Raw genomic sequence first — 13334 nt, forward strand, 5'->3', positions numbered from 1 at the left:
AGGGTAAAATAGTTTGTACCTTGGGGAAGTTTTAACCTAAGCTGGTAAAAGTAAGCTTAGGAGGTTTTCATGCAGGTACCCACATCTGTACCCTAGAGTTCAGAGTGGGGAAGGAACCTTGACACATATAATTGCAGTAATTGTGTAAATTAAGCATGCAATTGCACACCTACACTGTTTTAATATCTGGCTGTTAAAAGGGTCATAATCAGTCTTAAGAGTTAAAATGCCACTGAGTTGACTGGAACAGTTCACACCTCTCAAAGCCTTGTTTCAGGCTTTCTGCAGATTCCAAGATCACTTTGAGAACCGTTACACTTGCTTCACGTTTGGCAAATTCTATTCATAACCATAAGAACCAGAAGTTTTTCTTTAAAACATGAAAGCTTCCTTTCTGTAGAATCTGAATCTGTCCCAAGACCAGTTAAACACTTCAAGGGCCAAATCTGAATGAGATATCAGAGAATGAGTGATCCTGGCTTTTTTAAATAGGAGAATAGTCTGGCTACCATAATATCATGTGGATACTAAGTTGTACTTGGATATAAAAAAGAGGAATGGCAGTATTAAAACAGGAAGTGATTAAAGCAAAATGAGTGAGGATATGAATATTCACTAAGGATACAGTTAAGAGTACCAAATACTTTCACTTGTCATCTAAGACTATATATAAAATCTTCACTGAGGGTTCTGGGCTGGGGGTGCAGGTTCGGGGGTGCAGGAGGGAGTATGGGCTCTGAGCTCAAGGTGCGGGCTCTGGGGTGGGGTCGGGGATGAGGGGTTTGGAGTGCAGGAGGGGGCTCTGGGTTGGGGGGGGGAGGGTTAGGGCTGGAGCTTACTTTGGGCGGCTCCCTGTCAGCGGAGCAGCAGGGATAAGGCAGGCTAGTCCCTGTCTGTCCTGGCTCCATGCTGCACCCCGGAAGTGTCCAGCAGGCCCAGCACCTAGGCGGGGAAGGGCAGGAGGCTCCATGGCACGCACTGCTCTTGTTCGCAGGCACCGCCCCAGCAGCTCCCATTGGCTGGTCCCCTGTTTCCAATGGGAGCGCAGAGCTGGTGCTTGGGGCAGGAGCAGCGCGTGGAGCCCCATGACCCGCCTGCCTAGAAGCTGGGCCTGCTGACCACTTCTGGGGCGCAGAGCAGTGCCCCAGGACAGGTAGGGACTAGCCTGCCTTAGCATCGCAGTATCGCTGACAGGACTTTTAACAGCCTAGTTGGCGGTGCTGATCAGAGCCGCCAGGGTCCCTTTTCGACTGGGTGTTCCGGTCGAAAACTGGACAGCTGGTCACCCTAGTCCTGACCCAAAAAGAAGTTGGGGAGGGGGGGAGTCGCAAGGTTATTGTAGGGGAATTGTGGTACTGCTACCCTTACTTCTGTGCTGCTGCTGGTGGTGGTGGCAGCGCTGTCTTCAGAGCTGGGCAGCTGGAGAGCAGTGGCTGCTCACAGTTTTAATTGCACTGTTAAACAATAATACAACACCAATTTAAATGTATTATAAATATTTGTGTATGTTTCTACATTTTCAAATATACTGCTTTCAATTACAAAGTGCTCACGTTATATTATTTTTATTATAGATATTTGCACTGTAAAAAAGATAAACAAAAGAAACAGTATTTTTCAATTTACCTGATACAAGTATGATAGTGAAATCTCTTTATTGTAAAATGCAACTTACGAATGTAGGTTTTGTTTGTTTTAACATAACTGCACTCAAAAACAAAACATTGGAAAACTTTAGCGCCTACAAGTCCAGTCAGTCTATTTCTTGTTCAGCCAATCGCTAAGACAAACAAGTTTATATCCATTTACAGGAGATAACGCTGCCTGCTTCTGATTTACAATGTCATCTGAAAATGAGAACAGTTCACATGGCACTTTTGTAGCTGGGGTTACAAGGTATTTACGTGCCAGATGTGTTAAACATTAGTATGCTCCAGAGTTCAGGGAGATTACTGATGAACCTGGGAAGCTGAATAGCACATACCACCTCCTCAGCTGCCCCGGAACCTGCATGGGGCATAAAAAATAAAAAACTTCCCTCCAAAACCCTGCAACAGGGGGTCCGGTGGCCCCGGCAGCACCACAGGAGGCTGAGCCTCCCCCGGCCTATTATACTCTCCGCCCATGCCCCTTCATGCTTCAACCACCATTCCAGAGGACATGATTCCATGCTGATGACAGGTTCTGCTCAATAACAAACCAAAGCAGTGTCGATTTACGCACATTCATTTTCATCATCTGAGTCACCAACAGAAGGTTGATTTTCTTTTTTGATGATCCGGGTTCTAGTGTTGCTCTTTCAAGACTTCTGACATTATATTCCACACCTCATCTTTCTCAGATTTTGGAAGGCACTTCAGATTCTTAAACCTTAATACTATTTCTTTTATCTTTTTTACAGTGCAAATATTTATAATAAAAAATAATAGTATAAAGATCACTGTACACTTTGTATCCTGTGTTGTAATTAAAATCAATATATTTGAAAATGTAGAAAAACATCCAAAATATTTATAATAAACTTTAATTGGTATTCTATTATTAACAGTGCAATTAAAAGTGCGATTAATTGTAACTATTTTTTTAATCTTGCAATTAATTGTGATTTTTTTTTAGTCATTTGACAGTCCTGATGAGAAAAAAAATTCTCTGATTGATCACGTTAAATAGGAACAGTGAGCCGTACTAAACATATTAAAAGAGAAAATACTTTGAAAGTGGCAATTTTAAACCCCTGAGTGGCATCTTATTCTTCCGTTGGAGAAAATGAACAGCTGTTTTAATTATTTGCTAAATTAGTAGTTGCTTCTCTTTTACTGGCTTTTATCATTAATTGATTAAACCATATCCACAGTAGAGAGACTAAAGCTTCCCTTATCTAAGCATGAAGACAGCAGCAGTCTTGTCTCCAATACTGACAGAGAATCTTCTATGGCATTTCTCAGATTTTACATTTTATCTCATTTTCACCTTCCTTTATCAACATTTATGGTTCTATCTGTAATTAGACTGCAGACAGTGTGCCAGCTAAGATTTAGCAAATTAAAGTAGTTTTAAAAGATTCTTATTTCTCTGTGAAATGTAGACCAAGGCCTTTTGAATTAAACACCTAGAACATTTTACAGACACACAAAGGAAAAGAAAAAACTACAGCCACCAAACAAGTGGTGATAGTGATAGTGTTTGTTTAATGTTTTACCTGCTAGACTCATGTAATTAGTGCTTCTGTGTCTTGTACTTTATACCTTCAGAAGTGGTCATTTTAATAGTCTTTATTAATTCCAAACTCATCCCATCCTTCTGTAAACATTCCTAGTTATTGCATCAGATATACAGTAGAACCTCAGAATTACGAACACCTCAGGAATGAAGGTTGTTCGTAAAGCTGAAATATTTGTAACTCTGAACAAAACATTACAGTTCTTTCAAAAGTTTACAACTGAACATTGACTTAACACAGCTTTGAAACTTTACTATGCAGAAGAAAAATGCTGCTTTTAACCATCTTAATTTAAATGAAACAAGCACAGAAACAGTTTCCTTACCTTGCCAAATCAAATTTTTCAAAACTTTCCCTTTATTTTTTTAGTAGTTTACATTTAACACAGTACTATACTGTATTTGCTTCCGCCTCTCCCCCTGTTGCCTGATTGTGTACTTTTGGTATCAAATGGGACGTATGGTTGACTGGTCAGTTCATAATTCTGAGGCTCTATTACAGGGGCAGGCAAACTTTTTTGCCTGAAGGCCGCATTGGGTTTCTGAAATTGTATAGAGGGCCGGTTAGGGGAGGCTGTGCCTCCCCAACCAGCCAGGGCCCGACCCCCCTGGCTTCTCACCCCCAATGGCCCCCCCCGGGACTCCTGCCCCATCCAACCCCCCCCTGCTCTCGGTCCCCTGACCGCCCCCAGACCCTCTGCCCCTAACTGCCCCCCTGCCACCCCATCCAACCCCCCCTCCTTCCTGACTGCCCCCCCCGGGACCCCTGCCCCATCCATCCACCCCTTCTCCCTGACTGCCCCCAGACCCCTTGTCCCTAACTGCTCCCACCACCCCATCCAACCCCTCCTCTCCTTCCTGACTGCCCCCCTGGGACCCTTGCCCCATCCATCCACTCCTTCTCCCTGACTGCCCCCGGACCCCTTGTCTCTAACGACCCCTTGTCCCTAACTGCCCCCCCACCCCATCCAACCCCTCCTCTCCTTCCTGATTGCCCCCTGGGACCCCTGCCCCCTTTCAACTCCTCCATTCCCCACCCTCTGACTGCCCCAACCCATATGCACTCCCCTGCCCCCTATCCAACCCCCCCCCCCCCGCTGCTCCCTGACCATGCTGCCTAGAGCACCAGTGGCTGGCAGCACGGCTGCACCAGGACAGGCAGCCGCGCGGCACAGAGCACCGGGTCAGGCCAGGCTCTGCAGCTGCACTGCCCACAAGCATTGCGCCGCATGGCGGCATGGTTACAGGGGTGGTGGACAGCCTCCCAGGCCAGGAGTTCAGGGCTGGGCAGGACAGGCCCACAGGCCGGATGTAGCCCATGGGCCGTAGTTTGCCCACCTCTGCTCTACTGTTTCATCCAGCTGGACCAGGCTGCAATGGTCAGCAAATGCCTGGCTTGAGAGTATGAGGAAGGCCTTTGAAATACCAGCAACAGAAAAAAGAGCCCTGATACCAAACACCACTATTACTGCTGCAATGAGCCATATGGCTACCAGTGGTTAATTCCTGCCCTCAGATTGGGTCTGATCACAGTGTAGTGAGAGAGAGCTGCATATGTCCAGCTGAGCCCACTGTTAAGACCTGGAGCAGCAAGTCCTTGGTCCTAGCTTAGGGACAGTTAATTCAGTCCAACTCTACCCAGCCAACTTCTCCTTCAGACACCAGCTCAGTACTGGTTCATCGGTGGGTTGTACTGGAACGAACCCACCCAATGCTTCAGAGAGCAGCCATTGGTTACCAGCACTAATACTCAGGCACTGGCCAATCAGCACACTGCCCTCAGGCAGCAGTCAATGGTTACCAACTATTAATACCAAGGCACCAACCAATCCGCTCCCTGTCCTTCAGCCATTGGTTACTAGCACTAATACCCAGGCACTGACCAATCAACTCACTGGCCCTCAGGGAGTGGTCATTGGTTACCAACAGTTAATATCCAGGCACCGACCAATCATCGTCTTGTCTAGGGGCAGGGGCTGCTCTTTTGGCAAAGTCCTCTCCCCCTTACCTGCGCCGCCCGCCGAAGGCAGCCTGGGCCGATCGCAGGGGCGGGCAGAAGCTGCCGCAAGTAGCCGTGATTACTCGCTCCCGTACGTTAGAGCAGAAGCTCTGTCCACGCCGGTCACAGAGTCGGGCCGGGCGGAAAGACAAGACGGGCAGACGCGATAGGAGAAGACGCAGCAAGAGCAGCAGTTCCGGTTTAGGCCATAGAGAGGCCAGGCTAGGACGGAACTCCCGGAAGGGGGTGTTGCTCCCGCGCTGCCCCTCTCCAAGATGGCGCAGGTATCTCCGCCCTCTCTCCCCAGAGCTGCGCAAACTCCATAGAGCCGTCTCTAAGACGGCGGCGAGATCTGCCGAGGGGCTGGGCCGGGGTGGGTCAGGGCACACGGCTCGGGCCTAGGAACCTGCGGGGCTTTAACATGTCGAGCCCACAGCGTCCTCCGGGGTCCGTGCTGAGCAGCCAATGCGGGGGCGGAGGGGAGGTGTCAGGGCCGCGCTGGGGGGGCATGGATGGCAGGGGCATAGGACCGGCCTGAGGCGCTCTCCTGCCTCTAGGGGCCCTGGGTTGTGCTTCCACCCACCTAATCTACCGTAGGGCCAGTTCCCAGGCTTTACAGATCAGGAGCTGGATGTTAGTAACAAATGGGTTTCCCCCCGAATGTCGGGGTTTTGTGCTTTCATGTTATGCGGTCAGATTTTCTCTGCACTCTAGAACCGTTCTTGGCATGTAATGAATGGAGATTCTCATGGAATCACTAGAGTCCGGGAGCAGCTGGGGCTTTACGGACATCAAAAGGCACAAAACTTTAACTAAAATTGCAGTTTCCACTATATGCATCTGAGGAAGTGAGCTGTAGCTCACGAAAGCTTATGCTCTAATAAATTGGTTAGTCTCTAAGGTGCCACAAGTACTCCTTTTCTTTTTGCGAATACAGACTAACACGGCTGTTACTCTGAAACCTAAAATTGCAGTAGTTGCTAACAGTGTTTGTGAAGCAAGGGGGTCCTACTCAAACTCCTGGCTCCACCAAAACCAGGGCAGCTGACCCTTTCTCTCCGTCCCCCTCCAGGGTTGCCAGGTGTGTGGTTTTCAACCGGAATGCCTGGTTGAAAAGGGACCCTGCTGACCCGGCTGTTAAAAGTCTAATCAGCGGTGCAGCAGGGCTAAGGCAGGGTCCCTGCCTGCGGTGGCTCCGTGCAGCTCCCAGAAGCAGCGGCATGTCCCCTGTTTTCCCCCGCCCCCGGCTCCTAGGTGTAGGGGCAGCCAGGGGGCTCCATGTGCTGCCCCCGCCCCAAGCACCAGCTCCTCAACCCCCTGCCCCTCCAGCTCTCTGAACCCCTCAGTCCCAGCCTGGAGCTCCCTACGGCACCCCAGCCCAGAGCCCCATATTTTTGGCCCCACCCTGGAACCTGCACCACCAGCCCAGAGCCCACACTCCCTTCCACACTTCAGCCTGGAGCCCCCTCCCATACTCCGAACTGCTTGGCTCCCTCCCTCCCCAACCCGGATTGCACTCCAAACCACTCATCCCTGGCCCCAGCCCAGAGCCCACACCCCCAGCTGGAGCCCACACCCCCAGCTGGAGCCCTCACCCCCTCCCATGTCCCAATCTACTGCCTCAGCCCAGAGCCCTCTCTGACACCCTAAACTCCTCATTTCTGGCCCCACCTTAGAGCCTGCACCCCCAGATGGAGCCCTCACCCCCTTCCAACCCCCTGAGCCAGCCCAGTGAAAATGAGCGAGTCAGTGAGGGTGGGGAGAGTGAGCGACAGAGGGAGGGGGGATGGAGGGAGCGGGAGCTGGGCCTCGGAGGAGGAGTGGGGTAGAAGGTGGGGCAAGGCTGTTTGGTTTTGTGAGAGTAGAAAGTTGGTAACCCTACCCCACACATGGGTTTTGTCACCTTTAGAAAAATGTACCAGGGTTAATGTAGATTGTTCCCCCTTAATAAAGTGAAAAGCACCTTGTGTCCATGTACAGAAGTGCTTCAACCAGTGTTATGTAACAATTAGAGTATGCTCTGCCTGAAATTTTTAGGGGTAATACTTCAATCAATTGGGGATCAATCCAGCATGAACATTGGCACAATTGTGCATTACTGACTGACACAGCTTAGAAGTGACAGGCCCTTCAGCCAGTGAGCCTCCTTAGTTGCCAGCTAAGAGTCCCCTTTCAAACCATGACTTCCTCAGAGTACTCTTCCCCAGAAATGGTCCCCCACTCCCTCCAAAAGCTCCATGTTCAACTAAGGGTTCCTGCATAGACATTCTAAGCTAATAATCCAGGTGTGAACTTCTGACACATTTCCCTCTGGGGTCCCCCTCCTAGCAGTGGCCTCCAGAGTATACAGTCTCCTGTTAAATGTTCCCCTCTGCCCATGAACCCACCCCATTAACCCTCATCCCTGAAATGCCCTGCCCCCACTTCAGTCATACCTCTTGTCCTGGCCACCAGATGTCCCAAACTGAGCCAACTGTGGCTCACCAGCTGCAAGTACAGGTGCCAAATCATGACTTACGGCTGATGAACCAAATAATACAGATGCTTGGATTCCATTGACAGCAGTCCCCCACACCTCCATACCCCCTCCCTCCCTCCCCGGGGCCAAAAGAAAGTGCCTTATTAGGGCTCTGCTTTGTCGGAGCTGTTTAGGTCTAACAGAGCAACATCATCTTTTGATGACGATGAATAATTTTTTGCAAAGGATTCAACAGTGTCACTGTTGAGTAGAGGTGGGCAAACCACGGCCTGCGGGCCACATCTGGCCCCTGGGACCGTCCTGCCCAGCCCTTGAGCTCCCGGCCAGGGAGGCTAGCCCCAGCCCTCCCCTGCTGTCCTCCCTCCCATGCTGTTGTGTGGGTAGCACAGCTGGCTCCGGCTGGGCGGCGCAGCTGCTAGTCCTGCCGCTCTGAGCAGCATGGCGGGGGGGGGGTGTTGGATAAGGGGTAAGGGGTTCCAGGGGGCAGTCAGAGGACAAGGAGCAGGGGGGCTTCGATGAGTTGGAAGTTCTGGAGGGGGCGAGGGCCAGGCTGTTTGGGGAGGCACAGCCTTTCCTACCCGGCCCTCCATACAGTTTTGCAACCCTGATGTGGCTCTCGAGCCAAAAAGTTTCCCCACCCCTGCTGTAGAGTGTTCAGCACCAGATCCTGTGGGTATTTTGAGGTTTATAGGGGGATTGGATACTTTAGGGGCAGTAGTTGGATGATGTGGCCAGGATGCATTTTAAAGGGTGGGGTGAGGAGGTTGGATCTTCTTTGAGATCACAGCCCATCCACTCTACAGATGCATCAGTTTAAGGCAGCCCTAGTGTGGATGCAGGGTAAAGCTCAGACTGTTTCAGAGTGGCTAGTGTGGACACACTCAGTTCTTTGTGTTTCAAAAGTTGAAGCACAATGGATTGAGCATTTGTAATATTGAAAAGCTAATATTTAAGAAATTCAGTCAAAAAAGTGACAAAACTAACCAAATAATAAATATTAACATTATATAAAGAAGTTAGACCAGCAGGACAGTTTCATTGTGCAGACATCTAGATGGACTGATCTAAGAGAGTAGCTATCCAACAGTATCTGTGTATACCATAATATCTTAGAATGTCTTTTTTCATGTAAACTTTGTCCTTTTCTCAGCCTGTTCTGATGTTTGTTCTTGCTGCAAAAATCTAATTTTGAGTTTCATTTTACTTTCAGGTTGTCAAAATTACAAGACAATAAAGAATAGTGATGGAGCCGTTGGATACAGGATCTAAAGCAAAGAAAACTCTAGGAAACATTGACTATGTAGAGTCATCAGAATTTTCCCAAGGAATTCTGCCTACAAATAAGGATGTCATTCAGAACATGTTGTATCTGTTGCAACCCAAAAGAGTTGGGCAAGCACAACAGTCAAAAGAAGATGCAGCCCAATTGCTTGCTGAACTTCTGCAGGAACACTGGCTGTTTTGCAACTTACACACCATAGCAACAAAAAATATAAAGAACTAATATTCTCAAAATGTATGAAGAATTCACAAAACTCTATCAAACTAGAAAGGAGAGACAAAATCAGTCATTTACAGAAAAGGCAGACACATTCAACAGGAGTTCAGAACAGCTCTTTGACATATTTTGTACAGACACAGTGATAAGAAATGAGATGGAACAATGCAGTGGTATAAAAATGACAGATGTTGAGTGGAAATTTCTTGAAGATCAAAGAAGTGAAAGAAAAATGTACCATAAAGATATCATGGACAAGAAAGAAATTAAGATGATGGAAAGAAGAAAACTCCAGTGCCTGGAGCACTTGAGAAAAATTGCAGAAAAAAAAGAAGCAAGTGAAGTCAAAGAAGAGACTTACAAAACTGATGAGAAGTCAGATGAAGGTATAAGTGTAAATGAATCATATGTTGTAGAAGAGTTGGATGATGAAGGTGTTCCAGATTTTTCATCTAAAGGGAAAAGAAAGCATCTGTATTCCACGTGGACTGCCAGCTCACCAACATCAGCTGGTGATAGTATGCCTCTTGAGTGTCAACATATACGTATAAGCATCAGGAGAGTTAGGCCTGGGTTCTATGAGACAGTTGACAAGTTTAAAAACTGCTAGTACATGTCTGTCTCAAGCCGAGGCTACTGTAGTAGAAGTTAGCAACAAAATGTGTAGGAGATCTTGAAATACCATGATCATTTGGAAGTCACTGATGTAGATACTCTAATATTATGTCTACACTACGGAATAAGGTCGAATTTATAGAAGTCGGTTTTTTAGAAATCGGTTTTATATATTCGAGTGTGTGTGTCCCCACAGAAAATGCTCTAAGTGCATTAACTCGGCGGAGTGCATCCACAGTACCGAGGCTAGAGTCGACTTCCGGAGCGTTGCACTGTGGATACATATCCCACAGTTCCCGCAGTCTCCGCTGCCCATTGGAATTCTGGGTTGAGATCCCAATGCCTGATAGGGCTAAAACATTGTCGCGGGTAGTTCTGGGTACATATCATCAGGCCCCCCTTCCCTCCCTCCCTCCGTGAAAGCAAGGGCAGACAATCGTTTCGCGCCTTTTTTCCTGAGTTACCTGTGCAGATGCCATACCACGGCAAGCATGGAGCCCGCTCAGGTAACCGTCACCGTATGTCTCCTGGGTGCTGGAAGACGCGGTACGGCATTGCTACACAGTAGCAGCAACCCATTGCCTTCTGGCAGCAGACGGTGCAGTACGACTGGTAGCCGTCCTCGTCGTGTCCGAGGTGCTCCTAGCCACGTTGGCTGGGAGCGCCTGGGCAGACATGAGCGCAGGGACTAAATTTAGAGTGACTTGACGAGGTCATTCTCTTTAGTTCTGCAGTCAGTCCTATTGAACCGTCTTATGGTGAGCAGGCAGGCGATACGGATTGCTAGCAGTCGTACTGTACCATCTTCTGCCGGGCAGGCAGGAGATGAGGATGACTAGCAGTCGTACTGTACCATCTTCTGCCGAGCAGCTATGAGATGTGGATGGCATGCAGTCCTCCTGCACCGTCTGCTGCCAGCCAAAGATGTAAAAGATAGATGGAGTGGATCAAAACAAGAAATAGACCAGATTTGTTTTGTACTCATTTGCTTCCCCCCCTTCCCATGTCTAGGGGACTCATTCCTCTAGGTCACACTGCAGTCACTCACAGAGAAGGTGCAGCGAGGTAAATCTAGCCATGTATCAATCAGAGGCCAGACTAACCTCCTTGTTCCAATAAGAACAATAACTTAGGTGCACCATTTCTTATTGGAACCCTCCGTGAAGTCCTGCCTGAAATACTCCTTGATGTAAAGCCAGCCCCTTTGTTGATTTTAGCTCCCTGAAGCCAACCCTGTAAGCTGTGTCCTCAGTCGCCCCTCCCTCCATCAGAGCAACGGCAGACAATCGTTCCGTGCCTTTTTTCTGTGTGGACGCCGTACCAAGGCAAGCATGGAGGCTGCTCAGCTCACTTTGGCAATTAGGAGCACATTAAACACCACACGCATTATCCAGCAGTTATATGCAGCACCAGAACCTGGCAAAGCGATACCGGGCGAGGAGGCAACGTCAGCGCGGTCACGTGAGTGATCAGGACATGGACACAGATTTCTCTGAAAGCATGGGCCCTGCCAATGCATGCATCGTGGTGCTAATGGGGCAGGTTCATACTGTGGAATGCCGATTCTGGGCTCGGGAAACAAGCACAGACTGGTGGATCTGCATAGTGTTGCAGGTCTGGGACGATTCCCAGTGGCTGCGAAACTTTCGCATGTGTAAGGGCACTTTCATGGAACTTTGTGACTTGCTTTCCCCTGCCCTGAGGTGCATGAATACCAAGATGAGAGCAGCCCTCACAGTTGAGAAGCGAGTCGTGATAGGCCTGTGGAAGCTTGCAACGCCAGACAGCTACCAGTCAGTTGGGAATCAATTTGGAGTGGGCAAATCTACTGTGGGGGCTGCTGTGATGCAAGTAGCCCACGCAATCAAAGATCTGCTGATATCAAGGGTAGTGACCCTGGGAAATGTGCAGGTCATAGTGGATGGCTTTGCTGCAATGGGATTCCCTAACTGTGGTGGGGCCATAGACGGAACCCATATCCCTATCTTGGCACCGGAGCACCAAGCCGCTGAGTACATAAACCGCAAGGGGTACTTTTCAATAGTGCTGCAAGCTCTGGTGGATCACAAGGGACGTTTCACCAACATCAACGTGGGATGGCCGGGAAAGGTACATGACGCTGCATCTTCAGGAACTCTGGTCTGTTTCAAAAGCTGCAGGAAGGGACTTTATTCCCAGACCAGAAAATAACTGTTGGGGATGTTGAAATGCCTATATGTATCTTTGGGGACCCAGCCTACCCCTTAATGCCATGGCTCATGAATCCGTACACAGGCAGCCTGGACAGTAGTCAGGAGCTGTTCAGCTACAGGCTGAGCAAGTGCAGAATGGTGGTAGAATGTGCATTTGGACATTTAAAGGCGCGCTGGCACAGTTTACTGACTCGCTTAGACCTCAGCGAAACCAATATTCCCACTGTTATTCCTGCTTGCTGTGTGCTCCACAATATCTGTGAGAGTAAGGGGGAGATGTTTATGGCAGGGTGGGAGGTTGAGGCAAATCGCCTGGCTGCTGGTTACGCGCAGCCAGACACCAGGGCGGTTAGAAGAGCACAGGAGGGCGCGGTATGCATCAGAGAAGCTTTGAAAACCAGTTTCGTGACTGGCCAGGCTACGGTGTGAAAGTTCTGTTTGTTTCTCCTTGATGAAACCCCCCTCCCCTTGGTTCACTCTACTTCCCTGTAAGCTAACCACCCTCCCCTCCTCCCTTCAATCACCGCTTGCAGAGGCAATAAAGTCATTGTTGCTTCACATTCATGCATTCTTTATTCATTCATCACACAAATAGGGGGATGACTACCAAGGTAGCCCAGGAGGGGTGGTGGAGGAGGGAAGGAAAATGCCACACAGCACTTTAAAAGTTTACAACTTTAAAATTTATTGAATGCCAGCCTTCTTCTTTTTGGGCAATCCTCTGTGGTGGAGTGGCTGGTTGGCCGGTGGCCCCCCCACCGCGTTCTTGGGCTTCTGGGTGTGGAGGCTATGGAACCTGGGGAGGAGGGTGGTTGGTTATACAGGGGCTGTAGTGGCAGTCTGTGCTCCAGCTGCCTTTGCTGCAGCTCAACCATACACTGGAGCATACTGGTTTGGTCCTCCAGCAGCCTCAGCATTGAATCCTGCCTGCTCTCATCACGGTGCCGTCACATTTGAGCTTCAGCCCTGTCTTCAGCCCACCGCTTACTCTCTTCAGCCCGCCACCTCTCCTCCCGGTCATTTTGTGCTTTCCTGCACTCTGACATTATTTGCCTCCACGCATTCGTCTGTGCTCTGTCAGTGTGGGAGGACAGCTTGAGCTCAGAGAACATTTCATCTCGAGTGCGTTTTTTTTTCTTTCTAAGCTTCACTAGCCTCTGGGAAGAAGATCCTGTGATCATTGAAACACATGGAGCTGGTGGAGAAAAAAAAAGGGACAGCGGTATTTAAAAAGACACATTTTATAAAACAGTGGCTACACTCTTTCAGGGTAAACCTTGCTGTTAACATTACATACATAGCACATGTGCTTTTGTTACAAGGTGGCATTTT

At 48.9% G+C, this 13334-nt stretch overlaps 1 protein-coding gene and 1 pseudogene across 7 annotated transcripts in view; one reads left to right on the plus strand and one right to left on the minus strand.

Annotated features, from left to right (window-relative positions):
• SCLY (selenocysteine lyase) overlaps positions 1-5514 on the minus strand; it is a 29354-nt gene extending 23840 nt beyond the window's left edge. For 3 of the 7 annotated variants that reach the window (XR_012160874.1, XR_012160873.1, XM_073360516.1), the window contains exon 1: positions 5228-5513. The gene's annotated coding sequence lies outside the window, so the exon portion shown is untranslated. Of the gene's footprint in view, positions 1-1368; positions 1517-5227 lie in introns of those variants that run through there. The other 4 variants (XM_073360520.1, XM_073360518.1, XM_073360517.1 and 1 more) reach the window with 2 other exon arrangements.
• Positions 5158-12741, plus strand: LOC140917501 (uncharacterized; annotated as a pseudogene).
• Positions 12742-13334: the final 593 nt, after the last annotated feature.

Source organism: Lepidochelys kempii, chromosome 9 (assembly GCF_965140265.1).
Source record: "Lepidochelys kempii isolate rLepKem1 chromosome 9, rLepKem1.hap2, whole genome shotgun sequence".
Taxonomy (NCBI): domain Eukaryota; kingdom Metazoa; phylum Chordata; order Testudines; family Cheloniidae; genus Lepidochelys; species Lepidochelys kempii.